The sequence below is a fragment of the Nilaparvata lugens genome, chromosome 7, assembly GCF_014356525.2.
Source record: "Nilaparvata lugens isolate BPH chromosome 7, ASM1435652v1, whole genome shotgun sequence".
NCBI classification, from domain to species: Eukaryota; Metazoa; Arthropoda; class Insecta; order Hemiptera; family Delphacidae; genus Nilaparvata; species Nilaparvata lugens.
In genome coordinates this window covers 57,533,645-57,561,393 of record NC_052510.1, presented here as the reverse complement: position 1 = coordinate 57,561,393, position 27,749 = coordinate 57,533,645, and the positions used below count along the sequence as shown (strand labels likewise).

At 33.4% G+C, this 27,749-nt stretch overlaps 1 protein-coding gene across 2 annotated transcripts in view; it reads right to left on the bottom strand.

Annotated features, from left to right (window-relative positions):
• The window catches only part of LOC111056401 (toll-like receptor 7), a 258,473-nt gene that overhangs the window by 206,077 nt on the left and 24,647 nt on the right, over positions 1-27,749 (bottom strand). The window lies entirely within an intron of this gene.

The window sequence follows — 27,749 nt, the reverse complement described above, 5'->3', positions numbered from 1 at the left end:
AGTACTATAAAATTATTTGTCATTCCCGGGCTGACAAATAATTTTTGTATAGTAGTGCTCATAGAGTTTCTATCTAGCTGTTTACCCTGTTGTCAATATTTGCAGTTGCAGAAATCTTCGGGGTGATTTACAGCATTTAATTGGGATTTTCGTTTAATAATAATTATTAATTAATTAGCATTTGAACAGATGCAACTACCAATTTATTTGAAGTCTTTATATCTTTGGAAAAGTCGTTGATAAATCTCAACATTATATGATAAATTAAGAACTGCAATTAACGAAATTAATATCCAATAGGTCTTGTATAAGATCTTGGAAAATTGTAGTTGATAATAGGTTCCGACACTAATAATGTTGTGAAATTTTTGAAGCACTAAAACCTGCAATGTATTATTGTGACAAACAATACATGAATATGTATTTATTGTATGTTATATTATTATGTTACTGAAGGATATCAGCCAGAAATGATGAAGTATCTTTGAAAGTGGAAAGGAATAATATAACATCTGGATAGAAGGACAAATGGGTCGATGTCAAACGAGGACACCGACAAAAGAAAACTCTCCTAAAAGCACAGAAGCGACAGTGGAGGACTCTTTCATTTTTGCACAGCCCCAACATTTGAGGACTGAAAATCAGTCCTCAAATGTCGCAGTCCTCGACTGTCACGTCCCCAGGACAAATACCAGAGATGAAAGATTGGTAATGTACAAAAATAGAGTGCGTTAAATTTATTAAAACGACTGATATTTCCTGTATCAATTCACTGTATAATTAGAAATAAACTAAAATAAACGGAAAATAATAATTTTTGGAATAACTTAAACTGTTATCAGGAACAACGGAAATGGATACAGGAACAGGAATCGAATGCAAGTTAAATGGAAAAGAGAGGAATACTTTATAACCATAAATGATGAAATATTTCTGGCGTCGGACCGTGTTTTCGCTCTTAAAACAACAGAAAATCCCATCCACCATTCGCGATGAATGTAAATACAGGGAAACACGTGAATAAATTGCAATTCGTTCAGGTTTGCTACTAAAACGTTACATCTGTTCCGTATAGAATAATCACAATGTGATCACCGCAATTTATTATTGCAGCACTGCACGATTTCCCATTTCATTTCTGTGTTTGTGCAGATATTGAAACAAATTGCAATCAGAGGTGGAATAATAACACTGTATGATTTATCCTGTTTGTATATGGGAAAGAATAAATGGACTGAATTGATAAACCTTCTCGCTAACAACGGTTCATTATCATTTTATTCAGAATTTGTAATTAGGGAATCAATCATCATCTCATCAGGATATTCAGAGTAATTAATTGAGGTCATGTAACAGATGAACTGGATATCACAGTTTCGTACTGAGTGAATAGAAAATCCACAACATCTATGCAAAAATATAATATATTTTATCCCAATTCAAATGAAGGATTTAAATAATTCTAATAATTATATTGTATGAGCTTTACTAGAATAAAGTGTTTAATCCCGCGGATTTATAAGTCAATATTTATTTTTTATTGATTCATACAATAGGTACATCATAAAAATAATGGGGAGGGATAAAATAAGGTAACTTTGTGCTATTACTCTCCCAAATTTAGATAAGGTTTCACCATAGAGAAACAATAGCATAAGTAGATATCCCATGGTATAGGGCGTTTATGTCGCAACTTTTACTGTTATCTCAAGCCGATAGTTCATGTCATTCTTCCCCGTGGAGCTGTGTGACACTGGTAACTCTCATATTGTACCGTTCATACACTCTCACCTCAACAAAACAGTAGAACTCGACAATAATCAACAGTAATCGGCTTGAGATAACAGTAAAAGCTGCGACATAAACGCCCTATACCATGGGATATCTACTTACGCTATTGTTTCTCTATGGTTACACATAATCCGAAATAGGTTAAGTCTTGTAGTTTTTCATCAAACCTATGAAGATCTTAATTTCCTACAAAATATAAGAATTATCCCAATCCTCTTTAGACAAATGGATGAGTGAAATGCATGAGTGGTATGAGGTAATAGATGATTTAGAGCTTGAGAACTTGAACACAATCCTGAGATGAGGAATCCATCAATTCTTCAATTCTAAGGAGATCCTTATTTCCTACAATATACTTTAATTATTTCAATACAATCCTATGATGAGGGATTAATCAATTAGTCAATTCTAAAGGTATCTTAATTTTATCTTAATTCCCTACAATAATTATTTCAATTATCTTTTGAATTAGGGATTCAAGAGTGTTCTAAGGTAATAGATGGTTTAGAGCTTAAGAACTTGAATACAATCCTATGATGGAAAATTAATCAATTCTTCAATTCTTAGAACTTAATTTCCTTCAATATACAATAATTATTTCAATCCTTTTTTAAAATATCGATTCATGAGTGTTATGTGGTAGCCTAATAGAGGGTTTAGAGGTTAAGAATTAGAATACAATCCTACGATGTGGGATTCATCAATAACTCTTCGAATCTAAGAGGAATTTAATTTTATTCAGGAATGTAAATGAATTTAATTCTCCATCGAATAGAATTATTTGGGTTATGAGCTTGAAAATCTGAACCTAAACTGGATGAAAATGTTGAAGAAAACTACTATCTATGCCCACAAAGAGCCGAACAGCTATCAGATGTACCGATTAGAACCTGTAAGAAATGACAAAATGTAAGGAAACCCCTATTATCATAGCCACCTCTAATACAAGGCCCCGGCCTACGATATTGCAACGTCGCAGTGTATGCCTAGAATCTAATACATGATTGGTGAAAAAGATCAGCTGGTATTTTTTTAAATCTTTTTCACCAATCATGTATTAGATTCTGTTTTAGATTAAATTGACATATTGATTTATTTCAATATAATACCATATTATTCAATTATTATGTTCTTCATGATATAATATTTAAATTTGTATATAAATATTCTATTATATATATTCAAGTGTCCCCACACAGGGTAGCCTATAGGGAACACATATTAGAAATTAGGAACCAATATTTGTATTTGCTTTTTGGAATGCATTTGATTGTTTAATTTCTTTTTTTTTGAATTCTAGGCCTACACTGCGACGTTGCAATATTGTAGGCCGGGGCCTTTTATTAGAGGTGGCTATGATTAGATTGTAGGCCTACGCTGCGACGTTGCAATATCGTAGGCCGGGGCCTTGTATTAGAGGTGGCTATGCTATTATACTCGGAAAAAATCAAAGAGCAATAATTCAGCTGATGAAACGAGATCTAACCACTAACTTATTTTAAAAGTCAGAGCGTCATTCAATGCCTCAATGGATAAAACAAACTTCAACTACTAACTTACTAGATTAGGAATGACAAAATTCAAGGAAAACCCTACTATACTCGGAAAAAGTCAAAGAGCAATTCACTTGATGAAACGAGGTCCAACCACTAACTTATTTCAAAAGTCAGAGCGTCATTTAATGGATAGAACAAGCTTCAAACACTAACTTATAAGATACTTGAATTGAGCATGAACCACACCAATAATCCAGTTATGAGACGATGTTGATCCAGTTATACCTGAACACCCTTCAACCCAGTTATGACTGATACGTTATAATTCCGGACTTGCCTGACTGACTTCCAATAGTGGGACGGTTTACCCACTTTACCGTATATTTTAATGATAGGTTTTACGTGTTCACACCATGCGGTTTCCCAGCAAACTTAAAATGCTTGTCTGGTGTATGGACTCTGATACATATATGCAAGAAATGCAAGTAGAGTAAGCTGTTTGCATATATTGGCTGCATGCAGGTGAATCAGCATGCAACTCTATTTTATAACGGTGACTTGTGCTTTATACTGGAATAATGGAACAATGCCTTCATTATTATGCATAACATACTAGATGAATTTAACTTGAGCTCAACTTGGGCTTGAATAAATTTCGGATTTGAAAGTTTCGAGGCATGACGAGACGAGGAGAGGAGTATGCAACAATAAAGGACGAGAATATGAAGTGAGAATATAATAGAAGAGAGAGGGAAGTTGTGAAGAATAAGTATCAGGAGATAAGCATGAATAAAAAGTGCTTGCTTGATCACTGAACAAGAAAATTCAGTTTTTTGAAATTTGAAAGTTATGTTGAATAAGGATCAGGAGATAAGCATGAATAATAAGTGCTTGATCACGGAACACCGAACAAGAAAATTCAGTTTTTGAAATTTTTCTAACAAGAAAATTCAGTTTTTGAAATTTTCCGAACAAGCGATTAACTTATCCTTCAATCTCAGTTTTAGTAACGACTTAATCCATCAGTTTTAGCTCATAATCCTGGAGAATGAAACTGTGGTTTATGTTTAGACTATCGACGACGTAATAGAAAACAGATACAAAGTTATTGAGTGATAGATAGGTTAGGGTCGGTGTGAGAGGCACAAAATGCAGTAATAACAAAGGTTAAATGCATCTGTTTGCAACATGCACAGGAAAAGCGCATCTAGTACTAAAATGGTGAATATATAACACGCTTTACAACACGCCGTCATGTTAGGTTATAGTGATCAACGGTTATATGTTATCAACTTGGTTATAATAATCAACGGTTATAGTTACCGACTTGGTTATAGTTATTGGCTTCTATAGATTTTCATGGGCGGTGTCAAATTGGCTCATCACCTTACCTCACCCCCGCTAATAATGTACATTCATGATAAAGTCTTTTCGAATAACGTTAGTCCTTGTAATTTTCAACATTACACGTACTTGCTATGTACGCTTCACAGATTTAACACAAAGGTGTGTAACCAATATCATTAGTAATCAGTTTATGAATGCGATACTAACATTTCTATGTTGTACAGTCGATTGATTGAGATGTCTGAAGCAGATTATTGAATGCCGCGATGGATTTGTGTAAATCGATAGTCACTTTTTAGCTTCATCAATTTCATCATTCATGTTCTAACATGCATTTTTCAGAGAAATAGAGTCAATTGAACTAATATCCTTCAAATAATCATCGATAATTATAAATCAATTTCTTTTTGTTCATTAAAGTCTGTTATTATTCACTTGGACATTGAGTTTTAATAGCACATTTGAATTCTGTTTTGTTCAAATATGATCTGTTCGTTTCAATATTCATTAGCCTTTTCTCCTCATCTAAATTATTCTTTCTAATTATTATTTTGTCTAATTGTGATAAAAAGTTTGATTAGCAATTTTCCTCAGTATGCTCTGTATTCTCAAGGTTTCACTGTATGCTCCCACACTATAAATGTTCAAATTAATAAATAAATAGGAGATTATTGGCTAACTTGCAGTAGATCAATTAATACGAATATTTTATTAATTCTATGTAATAAAACTCACAAGTTGCCCTATTAAAATAAATAATTAATATTTATAATATGAATTTATATAGTAAGAAAGACTTAGAATTCTATGAATATTGCCCTATTAAATAAAATAAATAATAATGAGACGTATGAATTTCGTATGTATTAATTAAATTAGCTTGTGAATTTATTAGATATGGACTTTATATTTTAGATTTCCCATTTTAATGTTACCTTATTATAGCCTAATTATGTAATTTTAGACAGGATCATTTTCCAACCCATTATCAAGTGACTTCACTTTATATCTATATGTGTGTTTGATATTGAATTTGAATTAGAATTTGTTGTGTTTGAATTGAATTAGAATATGACGTTGTCTGTAACTATGATCAGTTGAATGGCAATGAAATTATTTCTATTTATTCACAGTAAGGCGGACCTACAAATACACCAATTTGTAAAGGTGAGAGGATTCAATTGATTTGCATACAATTTTGTTCAAAATAATGGAAATTCCCGATAAATTCTAAAATAATAGAGCCACGGAGTGATGAACAACGTTGATCTCTGTTTCTCTCTTCTGTGATTGAACTAACTTTAGCAAGTATCTATAATAGATCTATAATTTTAATTTTTCTTTTTAAAGTATCTAAAGATGAATTTGCTGGTAAAACAGCGGATTCAGTTCTAAATACATTATTTGATTAGTTGATATGGCATACTTAGAAAACAGAAAAATGTTACCATTTTCAGGATATTTGCTTGAGATAAAAATTGATAGGATAAAGGAGATGTTAGAATATTTAGAATGTAGGTAGATTTCAAATCACTAGAGATGCAATCTTGGCAGCCCTTTCATTAGTGGGGACTGTATGATACCGATAACATCATCACCTTCACAATTTGAATACAGATAGTTCTATTCAGTGTTATAAAAAAAACTTAAAATCTGGAGATCGATAATCTGAATCAAAATGATTGTTTTTCATCCTAATTTCTAATAAATTGCTACCTGGATTCAGTGTAATCAATAAATCCTCAAATCTGGAGATCGATAGTCCTACTCAAAATGATTGTTTCAACCTAATTTCGAATAAATTGCTACCTGGATTCAGTGTAATCAATAAATCCTGAAATCTGGAGATCGATAGTCCGACTCAAAATGAATGTTTCATCCTAATTTCTAATAAATCGTGGGAGTTCCATTACATGAAATACATTAACTGAGCCCATTCACCCGCTAGCAATTAACAAACCATAGTATTCAATAATGAATATTGCACATTGAAGCGAAAATTCACGCTCCAAAAACTTGGGCCGAAAGCCTGCCTCTCAATGGAAAGAGCATTATATTCGCAACGATAAAATTGAGCAGATTAGTCTCTTATTCATTTTAGCGCATGATGCAGGATTTTTTTAATGGAAATTCTAGTAGATTTTCAGACCTGGGCAACTGTAGTGAGATTGGGTCAGAGCGGATTAAAATTTTTCATAACTCACCACCGGTATGAAAGGATTCTTCATGAACTAGTAGTGTACATACCTGCAACAAAAAAAGAGAGATTACTTATTGTGATACGGTTTTGATCAGCTAAATTAGTCTCGAACAGATTTAAAATATTATCACAAAAATATTATAATAAAAGATATAATATAAATATGATAATAACAAGAGATCTTTATCGATATTCTGCTGTTCGCACAGTGAAAGCAAACCTCAGCTGGTAGTTTAATCCCAAGATCACATTATAACACACTAGTATCACATTATAACAAACGAAACTTGATTTAACTTAATCCAGTTTAAACTGAGATTACGTTTTAACTGACACTGTGCTAACGACCCTTCAGCTTCATAACGAAACTTGATTTAACTTGATCCAGTTTAATCTTAGATTACGTTTTAACTGACACTGTGCTATCTTCAGCTTCATAAAACCTTCAGATCCTGTTCTTGGTGGGATATAGTGATATTTATTCATATCAAAACCCTGGAATATTGTTTGAAAATATCATGAATTTTCATTATTTATTGAAAAGTTTCAAACATGTTTCCAACACGTATGTGATATTTTTAGACATTTTTCTAGTGTTTTATCATTCATAGAACCTGTTGTATGTTATATTTCTCAGGACTACTTTTCAATTATATTTAAGCTATGAAATAAAAAATGTAACGCGTTGTTTACAGGTAAAAAAATATCAAGTTGAAGGGAGGAAACAAAAATGATAATAAAAGTTTAACCCTTTTAAGAGTATAGAAGCCTTATATACAAGTTTTCTTCCCACAGTGACACATGTTTTCCCTTAACCTGTTTCTAAGTTTAGATAAGTTAGATTAGTTTTTATTCTGTATTTATTACTTATGCTTAGATTATTCTCAATTACTTATGCTTTCCTCATACTTATCAACTTTCTTATGTATTTGTGAATTACATGTACTGTATCTCTTATTTCTTTCTCTTTTAGTAACTAACTTCATTCGATCGTAAATGGTAGTGAAGACTGTTTTGGGCTAAATGCCTGTGGTCTTTTTTTCTGTAATAAAAAAATAAATAACTATTGTAATAACTATATTAGAGGTAATATCATAACCATATCAATTCTTTATTGATTCATACAACAAGTACATCATCAAAAATAATAGGGAGAGAAAATATAAGCTAACCCCTTGTGCTATTCCACTCCCAAATTTGAATTCAAATTAAAATTCGTAGAATGTTTTATTTTCAACCAAAACGTACAAAAACGTAGATTGTTGACAATAAACATATAGTGAATATCTAGTTAATGAATTTTAAATTCATTACACTATTCTGCCATATTAGAATTTAACTAATATGGGAATTTCATTGAAAGAGTGTTCTCTGATGTTATTTGTTTTGAATGTTAATTTTTCCCTTATTTTTGTTATTTAAAAAAAATAATACATTATTTAGTTCTTTACCTTTATTACTATTAATTTTAGGTGTAACTTTTCTATTGAAATATTTTTCGATCGTATATTAATAATTGTTGAAATGGAATTAATTGCACTTACATATAAATAGGGTTGGGAAATAGCCACAGATTCAAATAAAAATAAAGTTAATAACTATAACTTTGAAGAAAAAACTAAAAAAGATAATCTGCCCCCGTTTTACACAATTTATCTATGTAAAACTTGAACCTTAATAAATTTAGGGTTATTAAAATAAGATACTGAATGAAAAAAGACTAAGAAATTGTCAAAAAACCACTGATTTATTGATAATTAGAAAGACCGGTTTCGGTTATTACATCATTGTCAATCTCTGATAAACTTTATCAGTGTAATAACCGAAACCGGTCTTTCTAATTATCAATAAATCAGTGTTTTTTTGACAATTTCTTAGTCTTTTTTCATTCAATATGAATAATTACCACAATATCAACTTCTCAACAACACAAAAAGTGAAAATAAGATACCTTATAGTGAGATGGTTATTAATTGGTGTAGTGTTAGAGTGTATCTCAAGAAAATTAGATTGAAAATTATTGTATTGTTTTTGTAATAAATTTGATTTGATTTGTTTTTTTTTTCACTTCCAGTCGTATCTTCAGTTTATGGACTGTATCTGCAGTGAGATAGTTTACTCCAGTGTCATAATTCCTTGTGAACCACATCACAGTTTTCCATTCAATCAATTCTGACAGTTTGGAGTGAATCTCACAACACATAACCGACTCCCTTTCTATCTGTATCACGTTCAAAAACTCCCACAGTCGCATCTCTCTCCATCAACCGACCCCAGGAATCAATACACGATTTTTTAATTGACCATAAACTCAATGCCATTACCTGACTGAACCATTTTCAATCACCTGGTCGGGAAGAGAAAGTCATGACATTCTGAGTCCGGTTCATTTCGGTCGTGATGATGTGACTCTAAGGAGACGAGAGTAACCTAAGCTCCGATGCTGTATATCTATCTATAACAAATTAACTTGAACACTAACCTGAGACCTTAACCTGAGACACTAGCTTAACCTGAACACTAACCTGAGACCTTAACCTGAGACACTAGCTTAACCTGAACACTAACCTGAGACCTTAACCTGAGACACTAGCTTAACCTGAACACTAACCTGAGACCTTAACCTGAGACACTAGCTTAACCTGAACACTAACCTGAGACCTTAACCTGAGACACTAGCTTAACCTGAACACTAACCTGAGACCTTAACCTGAGCCACTAGCTTAACCTGAACAAGATCCCATATGACACAAGTATAGTGAATGAAAGTATGAACCATAGAAAATCTGAATTATTATTATTTATATCTATATCCTGTTTGGTATGAACTATGGACCAGCATAACCTATAGTGAGGTCCTCGTTATAATGGTAGCAATGGTATTGCTATCCTTGTCTATCATTCAACAAAGAGGATAGCGCTATCTCTTTCTAGCTTTGCTCTGTTGCCAGATCGTTTTTTAACAATGAAGAGTTAATTATTAATTAACAGAATATTTCATCTTCATTATGTAATTATTGAAAAATATAATTTCTTGCTTGATAGAGTATAATTGATTATTTTAAGCAAGAATGAACAGTTAATATTACATCAATAAGCCGGTATCAGCTCCTGCTTGGTAAGAACTATGGACTAGCATATAATGGTCCTCGTTATAATGACAGTGTTTGATTAGCAATGGTATTGCTATCCTTGTCTATCATTCAACAAAGAGGATAGCGCTATCTCTTTCTATAGCTTTGCTCTGTTGCCAGATCGTTTTTAACAATGAAGAGTTAATTAATTATTAATAGAATATTTCATCTTCATTATGTGATTATTGAAAAATATAATTTATTGCTTGATAGAGTATAATTGATTATTTTAAGCAAGAATGAACAGTTAATATTACATCAATAAGCCGGTATCAGCTCCTGCTTGGTAAGAACTATGGACTAGCATATAATGGTCCTCGTTATAATGACAGTGTTTGATTAGCAATGGTATTGCTATCCTTGTCTATCATTCAACAAAGAGGATAGCGCTATCTCTTTCTCGCTTTGCTCTGTTGCCAGATCGTCTTTTAACAATGTAGAATTAATAGATGTAGAATTAATAAATGTAGAATTAACTCATTTTAATTATGAAAATTCATTATGTAATAATTGAAAAACATAATTTCTTGCTAAATAAAATATAATTGATTATTTTAAACGAGAATGGACAGTTAATATTACATCAATAAACCTGTATCAGCTACAGTCTATAGGAGGCATTGATTTACAAGACATGAAGACAAGACGTATTGATAATAAAAGTAGAATCAACAAACTATTTCATCTTAATTATGAAAATTCATTATGTAATAATTGAAAATATAATCTCTTGCTGAATAAAATATAATTTATTATTTTAAACGAGAATGGACAGTTAATATTACATCAATAAGCCTGTATCAGCTACCGTCTGTAGAAGGCATTGACAAGACAGAGGATCGCAACGTTGTTCTCTTATCTTTCTCCACTGCCATTACTAGTAGTTCTGTGAACAGTAGACCTCGCGCTCAGTAAGTTACATTGACCTGTTGTTATGTTTTCTCAAAATTGATAAATAATTTATCAATTTAAAATGTCTAGAAAAAATCCTAAATAAATATAGAGCTTTCTGTCCTATCGTACCGTGACATGTCGTCCCGGAATGTGAGTGTGAGCGCTGTTATCAGGTCTGGCTGCAACTGTCTACAACGTTGATGGAAAGATATATTTTCAAGATGTTCGATGTTTTTGAAGGGGTAGTATTATAGTCCACTAGACAGCTGGTTTATGATGAATAATTCTATAGTCTGATTTTTACGGTAATATTAGCGTATGAAAAAGGCTCCTTTTTCCATTTATATTATCCTTGAAATGCAAAATTTTCAAAAACCTTGTATATACGTCGACGCGCAATTTAAAAAGGAACATACCTGTCAAATTTCATGAAAATCTATTACCGCGTTTTGCTGTAAATGCGCAACATAAAAACATATATAAACATTTAAACATTAAGAGAAATGCCAAACCGTCGACTTGAATCTTAGACCTCACTTCGCACGGTCAATAATTGTCATTTGAAAGAATAAAAAAGTATAAACTCAACCTCCCACATAATTGAACATAATCTTTTAGGTTATTTAGACAAATCAGAATAAAAAATAAAAATACTTGGACAATTTCCTGATATTCAGATTACCTCAGATTTGCTAGAGCTATGACCTTCCACTTCTGCTTTCGGAAGTGCTTAGTAAAGAACTATTCTCATATATATATATATATATATAATATATATATATATATATATATATATATATATATATATATATATATATATATATATATATATATATATATATATATATATATATAGTTTATCTTTGTATGTGGCTAAAAATAGCGTTCGCACCACGGGCAAAAATGTTTTTCCGGCTCTCAATCTTTTCTAGTCCGAGGCCGTACCGATCTCGAGCCGGAAAAGTCTAATTTTCGATCCTAGGTGCGAAATATACTATTTTCAAAAGAATTATTTGAAGTAGTCGGATTTCAAGAGCGTGACAAGAGCCAAAAGTTCAAGTAGAAAAGTAGAAGAGAGTCGTAATATAAAGCTGGCTACTTGTCAGCGAGGCACGGTACAGAACTGTGCTATATTTACTGTTGTATACTGTAATATATAATAGATTTTCCAGACATGTCCAGGCTTCCGGTAAGTCATATATCCGGCCTCGTTCACAGCAACAGAAAAGATCCCGGCGACGTGTTGGGAATCACAATGCACCCATGAGAAGAAGCTTACTGAGAGTTTCATGGCAGAAAATGACCAATCTCGAAATAGCAGCTCATATCTGACGGACAGACAGTTTAATCTTCCTCTCTCCTAGAAAACTTCCCTTTCTTATCAAAATTTTCACTGACGGAGAAATTTGTTCAAAAAACTTTCATCTATAATATTGCAAATATTATCTTCGTCTCACCCTCTAGAAACCTCCCGTCTCTTATCAAAATTTTCACTCACGAAGGAACTCGAGTTCTTGTTTAGGAGAATTTTTATCTCTAATATTCCACATTTTTTATTGGTGCTGTAGAAAGTTGATCAACAGCTGGGAATTTGATGATCATTTTTCGTTTCCTTGGAATCAAGAGCAATTTCTTCTGTAATATAATATCCCGTCTTTCGGAGGAGATGATAACACGTCGGTCCCGACTACCTAAAAAGTAGTCGTCATCTCTCATCATCATCCCTCTCACTCATTTCTCACGCACAAGTCTAAGAGCTTATGTGGGCATCACCCTCAGTATAATAAAGGAAAGAATTGGCTTATACAGGATAGGAAGTTCACGAATGTCGCATCATCACGTCTGTACTACTGAACTGATCAACTTGAAATGTTGTACAAATATTCTAAATTTACCAAGGATGTTTATAGGCCTATATTTTGAATTGGTAAAGATTTCAGTACGTCAAGTTCCTAGTTTGTCAAGTTTTCAATTGGACCCTTGTGGAGCTCAGGTTACCTGCTTGTCTTTCATAAGGTGTGTACAGACTTTCGCTCTGCTCCACAATCGAACGTCACTCGAGCAGATCGATTGATTGATGATCGACCGGGGAGCAAGAGTGGAATGCGAGAAGAGCTAACATCTCCCATAACGTTCATGATCGGAGCGAGTGCGGAGCGTGTTGGAGGCGCGTATATCTGTATGCACCTTTACATGCAACATATTTTAGTACTATAAAAATATAGTGGCAAAATACTGTATGAGTATTAGAAGATGTAAGTACAGTATAAGTATAGTACAATATTAGTTCCGGTTTTTGAAAAACACAGTAACGAATACACATGAGCCAACGTTTGTAATTGATTAGGAATCTTTTCACTACTGTAGAGTAGAAGTTTGCTACGGATAATTTTAATATTTTTCTATCCATATTTTCATTGGATTTTGCGTAAAAGAATCTCTATCTATTATATTTCACATATTTTATTGCCAGGTCTACTTGGTATGATGTTCTTCTTTCTATAATTGAAGGATCTATTGTCTCACCAGTGTAGAAGTTTGCTACGGATAATTCTAATCTTTTTCTATCCATATTTTTATTGATTATTTTCAATTGGATTTCGCGTAAAATAATATTTATCTATTATATTTTACATATTTTATTGGTAGATCTACTGGGTATGATATTTTTCTTTCTCTAATTTAAGGATTTCTTGTAATCCTTGGAAGCAAGGGCTATTTTTGAAAAGCTGCTACTTTGTACAAACTGGGAACTAATTTCGAAGCGTACATCCTCGAACAAATTCAAAGCATTTCCAATCATTGACAAAGCGAAGTATATAAATCAAAACAGCACGATTCATTTTCCTTCCAGCCCGAAAAAACTCCAAGTTTAGTTAGTGGGAATCCTATTCATAACCCGGCTGGCTCAGCCGACAAATTTTCCACGCTCCTTTATCGTCCCAGTCAGTTGCTAGAATCTCACGGCTCAGATATAAATCAAGAGATATGGATTCGTTTCAGACGCTGGCTTGGCCGGTCCTTTGCTCTCTGAACAGAGAGCATGGCAATCCTAACGGTATGTTTTATTACAATCCCGGCTCTGACAGTCTCTGTACAGAAATCTGGCGCTTTGATGCCGGGATCAAAAATGAGAAACGTACAAAATTACTAGAAAATAAAAGAAATCCAACACATCTTTCTCCGCCTTGAGATAAAACCCAACTCTCACCTACTATAAAAAAGTTATTATCTTTTTCGACTTTGAATAGCGTGCAGGACGACCCAGAAGCGGATTATAAAAATAATAGAGAGAGAATAAATAACCTGGAAAGGGGAGAGAGAGAGAAGGAAATAAATCAAAAAGTTGTTACTGGGGACTTATCGGAATGGTTTGGGCGGACCTCTTAACGAGAGAAAAGTTCCTTTATTATTCTCTCGTCCTTATGTCATCTGTCGGATCCGAATTTCTTCGTTTCATTCATCTTTTTTCTTCTTCCTGAAACGGAGTTTTTTCCCGGAAAGATTGAATTTTGACTCAGTTTTTACACGACCTCGACTTTTTTTCGCTAGAAGCACTGTAATAAGAAGTCATATTCCACACGGAACCACCTACAAATAACGTTCATTCGCTAGCTAGAGAATTTTAAATCCACTGTCCCAATTCTAAATCAAACCGCAACTACTTTGTACTGAACATTATTCAAATTTCACCCATCAATACTATAATTTTTCGCCATTTTCATTGTTACATGAATAGCTTCTACAGATAGTGTATAGTGAATCCTTAATATAAATCACGTACTTCTCGTAACCTACAGAAACCTTCAAGAAAGAATAATTCTCTCAAGGGCCGTAATTTTGTCTGGATTTTTTTTTAAATTGTAGAGAAGGTAGTTTCTAGTATTATAGGTGAAGGTCCACTAAGATTGTTGGATCATTCGATACAAAAACATAATTGAAATACAGTGGACCACTTATTGTTGCATGTAAATTGACATCCCTTTTACGAAGGGATGGTAGTCCCATATCTTGTTTCTACAATTTTGAATTTGAATGCCCAAAGGAACTCAGTTTTGACGCCGGGTTGCACGGATAGATTCAGTTCTAACTGTCAGAGTACCTTATGGATGAACACCAACGTTCACCATTCTACTGATGCTGACAGTTGAGAGTTAAGATGGTGGAAAGACGCAAGAAGTTCGTACGTGCTCCAATTTATTCAGCCTTTACGAGAACAACAGGCCGGATCAGAATAGTGGTGATCGTCGGAGAATACCTAATTCAAGGGTACGGGTAATTGAAATTGCTAGATAACAGGTTTCCTCCTTTTTGAGAGAGATCTAATTCCTCGTCTGAGCTATGACTCTTGTCTAATGGCAAGAAACGTCTACCTGTTACACAGAATCTCTCGGCTGCAAATCATTCATAACCTGCTCTCACGTTTCCTGTCATTATCCTTGGTGATTCTCAATTTTAGAAGATAATACTCATTTTTCAGTGCACTGAATGTTTCTAGCTAGAAACATCCAAATCGCAGGTTTTGGACTAATTTCGTTCCGAAAAACGGTGCAGTTTGAAGGAAATTCGATATTGCATGGTGATGTTCAGACGTAACCTCAATTATTGTATTCGTTTATTAATCCTGAACACTACAAAATTCCAAAATTCTATTAATTATTTTATCATACGTCTCCTTGGAGGCTCTTTGCAGATTCTGCTGCTGAAATATGAACGTTTACGTTAATCTTGATCTAGACTATAGATGATTTTGATGATGATTGTACTGGTGTATGTGATGATGATGATAATGATAATGGATATTGACGATTTTGAGAGAAAAAGCAAAGATTGGAAAAGGATGAAACTAATGTGGAGTATATGTTTGAGCTAAAATTATAAATTGTATTTATAATGTAATAATAAATTATATTTAAAATTATAGTTGTTAATCATGATGATAATGGATTATAATGACTTTGAGGTAAGAAGCAGAGATTGGAAAAGGATGAAACTAATTTAAAGTAAATGTTTGGGTTAAATTTAGATGTTAATCATGATGATGACGGATTATAATGATTTTGAAAGAAGCAGCAAATATCAGAAAGGGATGAAAGTGGAGTGACAATGTGTAGCTGAAATTAGTTGTTAATCAGACTGAATCTGACACTTTTTCATTCATTTTTGATCCCTTTGAAGTTGCTTCCAAAATCTGAGAAGACTGTGGTGTACCAATTAGTATTCAGCTGCACAGTCAATCTTATCTTCTTCTGATTTATAGCTTCAGTTATTAGGGAAGAAACTCAATTTTGGATGGGCATCAAATGATAATTTTCCTTTAGCTTGTAACACAGTGATAATGGGAATACGTGTGAATCTATTAATACTGTTTAGTTGTCCAGTGTAGACCAAAATGATTTTATCACTAATAATATTTATTTTCAAAGGAATTAAAAGTGTATAATATTCATAATTGTATTCTTCTTCTATTATCTTCTTCTGCTTCTTCTTCTTCTTCTTCTTCTTCTTCTTCTCTTCTTCTTCTTCTTCTTCTTCTTCTTCTTGTTTCTTCCTTTCACTACTGCCTGTTATATAGTCACCTCTCAGCCTCCTAAATCAACAACCCATCCTTTACAATGCTTTCAAAGCAATTATTTCATTACCAAAATTATTTGAAAAATTGCAATAATTCAAATGAAAAATATTATGAAAGTATTACTCTATGATATTACCATAGTACTTCTAGTAATGTATATATATGATGAGTATTATTGGGAATCGTATCTACATCTATAGTTTCTTCCAGATTACTATTGTCCTGTGTAACCGTGTGCTGTTGCTTTGCTTGTCAAATATAACTATTATTTCATTACCAAAATTATCTGAAAAATTACCAATCAACTGCAAAATATTGTAAAAGAATTACTCTTTGATATTACCATAGTACTTCTAGTAATGTATATATGATGACTATTATTGGAAATTGTATCTACATCTATAGTTCCCTTTCAGCTTACTATTGTCCTCTGAAATCCTGTTATGAGCTCTTGCTTTGCTAGCCAAATATACTCGTATCTAACTGTCTAACTGCAATCAAACTCCACAGAGACTCCAATGCCATAGAGATTGTTTCGAATTTTGTACCTAATCACACACTAAAGCAATAAAGACCAATGATACACTAAACAGTGAGGGAAAGGCTTATAGCTCATAGATATGATAGGCTATAGAATAGGCTCATAGCTCATAGATATGATAGGCTATAGAATAGGCTCATATCTCAACGCAGGCTATTGTTATTTACACAGGCAGACGAGCCGCATCAAAGCATACAAACAATGAGGATTCATTGATCCACTATTTGGCTGCTTCTGTAGTTGGGTCCACGTTACAACGGCAGTGGAGAAAGATAGGAAAACTGTGTTGCCGATTCCACTGCTTTGCAACAGTCCTATTTATAGAGGATAGAGTTGATACCGTTATATCAGATGTCATATTAACTGTTCATTCCTGTTTAAAATAATTAATTACATTCTAGTAATGAAGAAAATATACTCATATGTTTCAATTTATTTACAAGTAGCTCTGTGAACAGTAGACACGCAGTATTCTCATCCACAAGTACCTGATTGAAACTGTAGACCTTATGGAAATACAGCAATAGACTGGCTTCTCCACACATCTGTGTAATCACTTGTCAGCTGATCTATGATGAATAATTCTATAGTCTGATTTTTACTCTAATATTGGCGTATGAAGGAGGCTCCTTTCTCCTTTTATATTATCCTTGGAATGCAAAATTTCCAAAAACCTTGTATATACGTCGACGCGCAATTAAAAAAGAAACATACCTGTCAAATTTCATGAAAATCTATTACCGCGTTTCGCCGTAAATGCGCAACATATAAACATTTGAACATTAAGAGAAATGCTAAACTGTCGACTTGAATCTTAGATCTCACTTCGCTCGGTCAATAATTTATTTATATTGTTGAAACACATTGTTGAAGAGCGATCAGGTAACTTTGCGGTGCTGGAAAAGGATAGCGCTATCTGCTTTGTTCAATAATAGACAAGGATAGCAACACTGCCATTATAACGTGGACCTCACTACACTATTATTCCCTCGTGATATGATTGGGGTACAGAAAGTTTCCGACCTGGGACTCGTGAGTTAGATATGATACACTTTTATTTTCCCAGCGGTCTATAGCTCATAACAAACAGAATAAAGCTAGGATATAGATGTAGGTTTTCTATGGTTTATAAAATTGATGAAATATTATCTGCACCAAGATAGGCAGAGAAAAACTCATATGAACCGTTTTTAGCAAGTTCGATAGCATATTTATTAGAATTAAAAGCAATTTTATTAGGGTTATAGAAATTAAAAGCAACTAGGCTAAACAAAAATAGCATTATCACACAAAAAATATGTTTCTTGCCATTACTATACATGTGTCACTATTAGAGCTTGGCTATAGTCAGGTCCACATATCATGAAGTTGATATTATTATAAATGTTTTAATTATTGAATAATGAACAAAAATAATGAAAAGTTTTTTGATCAGCTGTTTTTTAATCACTTTTCTTAGTTCACTGTTAGCGGCTGGAAAGGGTACTCTTTCCGGCCTAGGCCGGAAAGAAACCTGTTCTGACGTCAGACGAGAGTCGTCTGCAAACAATGTCTTTCAGATCTACATAGGGACTGGAAAACAGCTGCTTTCTGTGCAGTGTGGCGAAAAAGATAATTTGGAGAGTAAATCATGAATGGAACTATGGATGAATGAATGAACTACTATTTGTTACTCTATAGTTTTACAGTTCTGAAATGCTCAGTAGTTGTGAAGGTTTATACCTGCTACTGATGGTTCAGCCTATTTATTACCACCACCAACATCAAGGACTTTTTCTCTTAAATTTACAGGAATCACCTGAGCATCGTTCATCCTGAAGCCTTAACTCCAAATTTCACAGCCTAGAGCCATAGCCTACTTTAAACACAATGAGATATTCAAGTTCACTCTTATATCTTAATTGAAACAGTTTTGAGAGCCACAGTATATTATCATAGCCATTTCTCGTAGCTTATTAGATTTAAATCCAATAATAAATAAGGTATGATAGAATGATAACATACAATTCCATTGTCATTATTTCACCTTGCTCTTGATTTTCAGCTGAACTTAGCAGACCACGAGCTGGTCAAGACTTCAAATAAAAACTGCAGCCTAAAATTACCATATTGGTGCATTTTTTCCATTACACACTACATAAGTAGACGGTTTGAATAAATTTTATTCCAAAATCTACTGCTAGGAATTGTGTTGCATTAAAGACTAAACAAAAAGCACATGTGACAGAAAATTCATTAAACTAATATTGCGATGTTCTCATGATATACAAAATATATACATTAGAAATCTAATTAAGTTTGTAGTGTGAATGTTGATGTTGTGGAACTTTTCCATAATTGAATAGACTTAGAACGTTGTCAAAAATCCACTTTAAATAAAAATTAAATATTAATATTTTACAGGAGCATGCTTTTGTGTGTAACTTACAGCTGATGATGTGTGAGCACACACGAAAGCATGCTCCTGTAAAATATTAATTTTTAATTTTTATTTAATTGAAGTGGATTTTTGACAACGTTCTAAGTCTATTCAATTAGAAATCTATTTAAACTAAAGGTGCGTACAGATATACGCGCCACGAACATGAGCAATTCACTTTTTAATCAGCTGATTATATCTGTATTTTTACAGAAACGGTAAGATACAGATATAAAAAGCTTGGCATCAGCTGATTAAAAGTGAATTGCTCATGTTCGCGGCGCTTAAATCTGTACGCACCTTTATAATTACATCTCAAATCTACTCCAATGAGTTGTGATGTAATGAAGGTATGAGGCACATGTGATCGAATTTCGCCTCACTTTTTATAAGTTTCTACATTAATTGAACTTTGCATGAAGATTGTCAATATTCAGTTATTTTGTAAATGCCTGTAATAAAGGTATGAGGCACATGTGATAGAATTTCGCCTTACTTTTTATTAGTTTCTACATTAATTAAACTTAACATGAAGATTGTCAATGTTCAGTTATTTTGTAAATGCCTATAACATGTGTGAATAGGAATAAATCAGTGGATAGGCCATAGACAAATAATGAAAGTTTCACTCTCCATATTTTCTGTACGTTTTGACCTACAAAATAATAATTGATTCGGCAAGTGACGACACAACTGTTGCCAACCGATTGGCGAACTGTCAAAAAGCGACCGCGAAATGTTTTCGGTGGAGGGTGGTGTTCTGGTGTTTATGGTATTCTGGTGGTGGCTCAGATGGTTGCCACTGATAACAATGATGCTCGGGGGGCGACCCACTTACGCCAACTGCCGACCGAGCTCACGTCATATTATTGACACATCGATTTCATAATAATTATTTAATTTCCCCCTCGAAATTTCATGCGTGGGCTTCTATTTTCCCTAATCGCGGTCCGAAATTTCACATAAGCACTCCTATTTTCACTAATTTTGGCACGGAATTTCCAGCTTAGGCTTCTAGGAACCCGGTCACATCGATTTCATAATAATTATTTAATTTCCCCCTCGAAATTCATGCGTGGGCTTCTATTTTCCCTAATCGCGGTTCGAAATTTCACATAAACACTTCTATTGTGGCACGAAATTTCTTGCATAGGCTTCTAGGAACCCGGTTGTATTATTGTCACATCGATTTCATAATAATTATTTAATTTCCCCCTCGAAATTTCATGTGTGGCTTCTATTTTCCCTAATCGCGGTTCGAAATTCCACATAAACACTCCAATTGTGGCATAGGAGTTTCTTGCATAGGCTTCTAGGAACCCGGTCGTATTATTGACACATCGATTTCATAATAATTCAATTTTCCCTCATTGTAGCTCGAAATTTCATGTAGAGGTTCCTATTTCCCCAATTTTTGTTCGAAATTTCACATATACATTCCTATTTTCCCTAATTGTGGCTCAGAATTTCACATATACACTCCTATTTTACCTGATTGTGACTCAGAATTTCATATATGCACTCCAATTTTACCTAATTGTGCCTCAGAATTTCATATATAAACTCATATTCTCCCTAATCGTGGTTTGAAATTTCATGAATAGTCGATCTCCTCCAATTTTCCTCAATTGTTGTTCGAAATTTCATAAATAGTCTGCTCCTATTCTCTCCCTAATCGTGACTCAAATTCCATGCAGAGGCTTCCACAGTCAGATTCACTTTCAACTATTAATCAGCCTTCCCCATAATAAACAATCAATGCTACCCATTAAATCGATGCAATGCTGGCAGTTTAAAGTGAATCTCCCGTAGAAACCCTGCCAAATTATTGACCGAGCGAAGTGAGGTCTAAGATTCAAGTCGACGGTTTGGCATTTCTCTTAATGTTTAAATGTTTATATGTTTTTATGTTGCGCATTTACGGCGGAACACGGAAATAGATTTTCATGAAATTCGACAGGTATGTTCCTTTTTTAAATTGCGCGTCGACGTATATACAAGGTTTTTTGAAATTTCGCATTTCAAGGATAATATAAAAGGAAAAAGGAGCCTCCTTCATACGCCAATATTGGAGTAAAAATCATACTATAGAATTATTCATCATAAATCAGCTGACAAGTGATTACATAGATGTGTGGAGAAGCCAGCCTATTGCTGTATTTCCATAAGGTCTATAGTTTCAATCAGGTACTTGTGGATGAGAATACTGTGTGAGGTCTACTGTTCACAGAACTACTAGTATAAAATAAGTAGATCAATGCTGCCCATTCAGTCATTGATGACGAATAAACCTGAATCTCAATTATTGGAAATCAGGTCAGATTATTGCATTGATAAAATATAACCCTGATTGCACTCCACTATAACGAGAGATGAACGCTTTTCCGTGGGAAATTCGATATAATTCAGTGGAAATATTTGGAAATTATGGGATATCATGAAGTGACAGGTACACGCCAGGTTTGCGTACTCAATTCTCACTAAAACTGAAATACGTAGAACTGATTCCTGGCTTCAATTTCAGCCGCTTTGGTATCACGATTATAATATTACAGGATTCATCATTATAGAATATATATTTCAGTAGCTATTTTAGTTAGGCTTATAATATATATCGACCAACAGCAACTGGTGAAGAAGATGTTTGTATTGAATGGAAAATCGATTGATTGATTCATTTAGTGACATGTAAATATATTCAAGATTCTATTATAAATGTACCGTATTTATTAGGGGAAATCATGTATCAAGCTTCAATGCTTACGAAGTATTTTTAGATACCAATTACTGAATGAAAGAGTAAATGGATACTGCCGGATGAGATCTCGTTTATTATTTGTGAGAGAATTACCACAGACAAATTATAATTTGAGGGTCACATTATTATGTTTCAAGCATTATTGTAGGAAGTCCTAGGAGCATTATCCAGATATCAATTATTATCACATTAAGAGCAAGATTCTGCTGGATCAGATCTACAAGTTCCATCTGTACAGTTGTATTTGTAAGAATAATCAAAGACCTGTGGCTCTGAATCTGTTGTACCTGTGATAAAACTCGTCATAGAGTAACTCAACAATAAGAAAAATAACTACATTATCAAATACAATTATTAGAACCAAACCTCTTTAGATCACCCAGATATGCTGTATGAAGGCCAACGCGAGTTTTAATCAAATAAAATCCATAAAATGAGTGTGTGCACTTTGATAATGTGGACTCAGAATTGATTGCTCAACAATAACTCGCCAACAAAGTTCTGGACTATCATAATCACAACAGTAGAGTTTTATAACTTGAAATAAATCAGCGGAAGGTTGATCTCAATTATGAATGACGGTGCCCCATTGAGCAATAATTTCGGCTGCAGACACGACTTGGGTGGAGATCGTTAGGACTAAGGACCTCGTCGCTGGACCTGGGTACAGAAGTCGGGATAAGTAAGTAGTTTATTGATTTTTAAAGGGATAAGATTGTTTTTTACGTTTATTTGATGGCGGGAGAAGAGGATGAAATAGGACGTAGCCCATCAGAAGAAAGAAGAGTTGAGCAAGATCGAAAACCGGTTCCCAATAACCAAATTGGCCCTACGCATGCTCGCTCACACACGTGTGTAGATCTGCGTGCGGGTGTACTGGGTAGCCTATGTATTCTATGATAATATACATATATGATTATCCTTATCAACTAATGAAGCAGGTGGACTGAGTCTGAGCCACCGACGACTGGCCTTTGCACTTATTTGTTTATATTCACACGAGTATAGAGACATGAAACTGGTGACGGGATGTGAAAAGAAGGAGTAAAAGGAGGAGATACGTCATTTATATTTTTAATTTGCCATAACCATTCTTTTTCTACCAAGATTCCCGGCGACGACTTCTAAGTTTCAGCACTCCACTTTTTATAACCTATTAAAAAAGATTACAGCTTTCCGGTCATCGTTGGAAGAAGCTTGTTTCTTTCTCCTGCATCTTCTTTGAAAATTCAAAAGGTCAAAGTTACCAAATCTGGACGCCCATGTTTCTCACGACGTTTTTATATTTTGAAATAATTAATTGGATTTCTCATCGCTTGTGAGAAGATCAGGAAATGCAAGATTATCGTATTAAACTGGATAAAGTCAGCTAAGTTTTTTTGTCAATGCATTGAGGTGATAGTACATTTTTGGTAGCCATGAGGTTACGAAATTATTTAATAAGTCGATAAATTGTTCGAAGATGGGAAAAGATTGCTTAGATGCAATCTAGAATAGAATCGAGTAGAAAAATATAATATTTTAGTCAACAATAATACAGACTCATCCATATATGTTACGAATATAAGATTATCCAATACCTGATAAATTTATCCACGATATTAAGGAGTGAAATATTCATCATATAAAAATTATATGTTTATCAATTTACAGTATATATACAGTACATTAAACTTATATACACAGCATTCATACAGTTTCTCCTCAGGAGTGAAATGCATTCCTCAAGACTCCAACAAAAGTAAGTGTTTTTTTTTCAAATATTTACAAGTAATAGTGTGTCTGTAATAGAATTTAGCTGCGTTTACACCAAAGTTATTATCAACAAAATGTTAATAACTCAATACTTGAAGATTCTATCTAATAGATTGAACGGAACTTGACATACACATATGTTCATCATGTGTATGGTAAGTTATGTTCAATCTAATAGAATCTATAAGGATTAAGTTATTAACATGTTGTTGATAACTATGGTGTAAACGCAGTTTACATTACATTTTTCAACTTCTATACATTAGTAGATGAAAAATTGGAATGCTGAGATTGAAAATTTTGATCCAGTTGACTGTATATTATAGTAAAAAGTAAATTCGTATGGCTTTTGTTGGTGGGGAGTCCATTTCGGGGAAGGTCCCACCGCCTGAATATATAATTTAAGGGCCTTATTTTAATTTAAGGCCAATGGGCCTTACGACTGTCATACTTCAGCCGGGACCGACAGTAACGTGCCCATTCGATAACACGGGAGTGATCTGGTTAAAAATTTTTTGGTTATGATAGGGATGAACCCGGGATCTCTGTGCTATCCACTAGACCACAGATCACTCCTGTATTTTATAGTAGTATGTAATTGTAGGAATGATGGAGTCATACGTTGTCTTATATCTTTAAGTCTGTGCAAAGGCTAAAAATAAACTTTCTACTCGTGATATTTTTCAAAATTTTTCTAGTTGTATATCATCAATCAATCAAAATGAGAAATGTCTCTCAGGAAAACATTCTTTTTCTGACCATTACTTTTTGAGATATGAGCGCCTAAAGTTTAAATTTTTGGGACAGAACATTTCAAATTCGGTAAGAGATAAATCTATGAGGTTTAGAGGATATATTCTTCATAGTATTGTTGATCTAGTAAAACAAAAATTACCTAAAAATATCAATTTTCAAGATAGTTATTCAATTTACTAAAAATAACTTTTAATTGAGTTATTATTGGTTATTTTTAGTAAATTGAAAACTTTTTCAAAAATTGATATTTTCAGAAAATTTTTGTTTTACTAGATCAACAATACCATGAAAAATCCATCCTCTGAATCTCATGGATTTATATCTTACCGAATTTGAAATGTTCTGTCCCAAAAATTCAAACTTCAGGCGCTCATATCTCAAAAAGTAATTATCGGAAAAAAAAATGTTTTCCTGAGAAAACTTTTTCATTTTGATAGCTTGATGATATACGAATCGAAAAACTTAGAAAAATATCACGAGTAGAAAGTTTATTTTTAGCTTTTGCACAGCCTTTAAAATGTTATTCCAAGATACAGGTTTGAAACACTGGAGAGTACACACGAGATGTAGGTGAGAGAATTCCTCCTGAATTTTGGTTGATACCAAATTGAAAATCTACCAAAATAGCCTCAGCCAACGATCCATAATCATAAAGTTTTCCTCACAAGTTCCATTCCTGTCACTTTGTTGTTTAGTTAACGCCCACAGTTAATCAATGAAACACTCGGATATATTCCACCTGGAAACATACAGACCGGTAGCTTTTATTCGGTATTGCTACGGAATGCACAGTTGTTATATTATTGTATCGCTTGGCAATGCGATATTTACGGTATTGTTAAAGTCAAGCCTACATCATACAACAGTACGTAAATCATTTCAGAAATTTATTCCCTTTTTTCGTTCTCTTCAGAGGCACGTCACGCCAATGAATAAATTTCACCGTAACTGTATTTGTACACGTCACAGCAGAAACGTCTGTCTCGGTTTTCCGCGTGAAATTTTGATAGGAAACGTGTGTCAGGTTACCATGGAAACGTAACGTTCGTCCATTTGGACTCCTGTATCATTCATGTGGGATACTGTATCAAATCGATGGAATACTGTATCAAATTGATGGGATACTGTATCAAATCGATGGGATACTGTATCAAATTGATGGGATAATGTATCAAATTGATGGGATACTGTATCAAATTGATGGAATACTGTATCAAATTGATGGGATACTGATCGCATTGTGTATTATTAACTTGCTTTATTTCAGTATAATTGGTTCTGATGGGTAACGTCATCTCCGAATTTATTTATTTATTTATTGAATCAATAAGAATTACACAACTTACAGAAAAGTACCACAGGCTTATAAGCCCAAAACGGTTTCAATTCTAATTTATACAACAGTCCAAATGTAGCTAGGTTATGTGTCACTTCAACATTCTTCAATTACACAATCAATTTACAATTCGAAACACACAAAGATTATTTTTAAATTAAAAATACTCCAAAATTAAATTGAATCAATCAAAATTAATTAAAAAATTCCAAACTTTGAAAAAAACTATAAAATTTTGAGACCGAAAAGACAAACACACTATTATTTAGAACTTATCACAGCTGTATTTAGATTCAGAAGCATCTCTACACAAATCAAACTAATATGTCCATTTCTGCTTTTGTATTTTATTTTATTTTTATTTTATTTTTGTTCATTAATTTATATTTTTACAGAGAAGCACTGATTGGGAGAGAAAAAACTAAGAATACTCCTTGTACTTTTCTTTCCCAAATTTAGATAACACTTTAAAAGTCCAAATAGGGTTATGATTTCACTTTACTAAAATTTAGTCCATTTTCACTCAAAAACAAACGACGAAAAATAAGATTTTGAATTTTGACGGTTGAAAACAGAATAAAAAAACAAAAATATCACACTCAAATCACCATTAATTGGAAAATTTTTGAGTAATTTTACAAAATTTAGAGCCAGAATTGTATCATTCATCTGGGATACTGTATCACTGATCGAATTGTGTAACATTAACTTGCCTTACTGCATTATTATGAGTGCTGATTGGTGACGTCATCACCGAATCCATTTAATCAGAAGCATCTCCACCACACACATATCAAACTCAACTGTCCATCTCTGCTTTTGTATCATTTATGTGGTATACTGTGTATCACAGATCGAATTGTGTATCAATAACTTGCCTTACTGGATTATAATAATCGGTTCTGATGGGTGACGTCATCACCGAATTTATTTAGGTTGAGAAGCATGTCCACACGAATCAAACTTAATTGTCTGTTTTTGTATCATTCATGAAGGATACTGTATCACAGATCGAATTGTGTATCATTAACTTGATAGGTGACGTCATCACCGAATTTATTTGGATTCAGAAGCAAGTCCACACAAACCAAATTAAACTGTCCATTTCTGCTTTTGTATCATTCATGAAGGATACTGTATCACAGATCGAATCGTGTATCAAGCCTTATTGCATTATTATGGGTGCTGATTGGTGACGTCATCACCGAATTTATTCAGAGGGATACCCACACATCAAACTCAGTTGATACACATTATCAATAGATACAGAACGGAGATGGGAATGTATCCCCATCTTTCCTCAGTTCGTTATCAAATTTGACATCGCACACTAATTCAATATGGACCAAATCAATCAAATTCTGCGCGGATTTGGACAGTTTTGGTAAGTCAGTTTCTAAGTTCATTAATATGGATAATATCGCGATGGTGATATACGAGTATCAAGGGTGAATTATCGCTGAAAACTTCTAACGATTTTCTAATAATTATATGTAATACAAATTTTACAAAACAAGGATGAACTAGGATTTCATAATATGAGATCTATATGAAACATGTGGACAGGAGGTTGTCATTCCGGAGAATATTCAAACTGAAACTTACTATAAATAAACTTGATTCAAGATAATATTTGTAAAAGCTTATTCATGGAAAACTATTCCTGCCAACTATTTCTTGAAAGAGGCTGTGACAGTTATTTTTCTTTAATACTGAGGGTGAAGCTCACATAAGCTTTGTAAAAGCT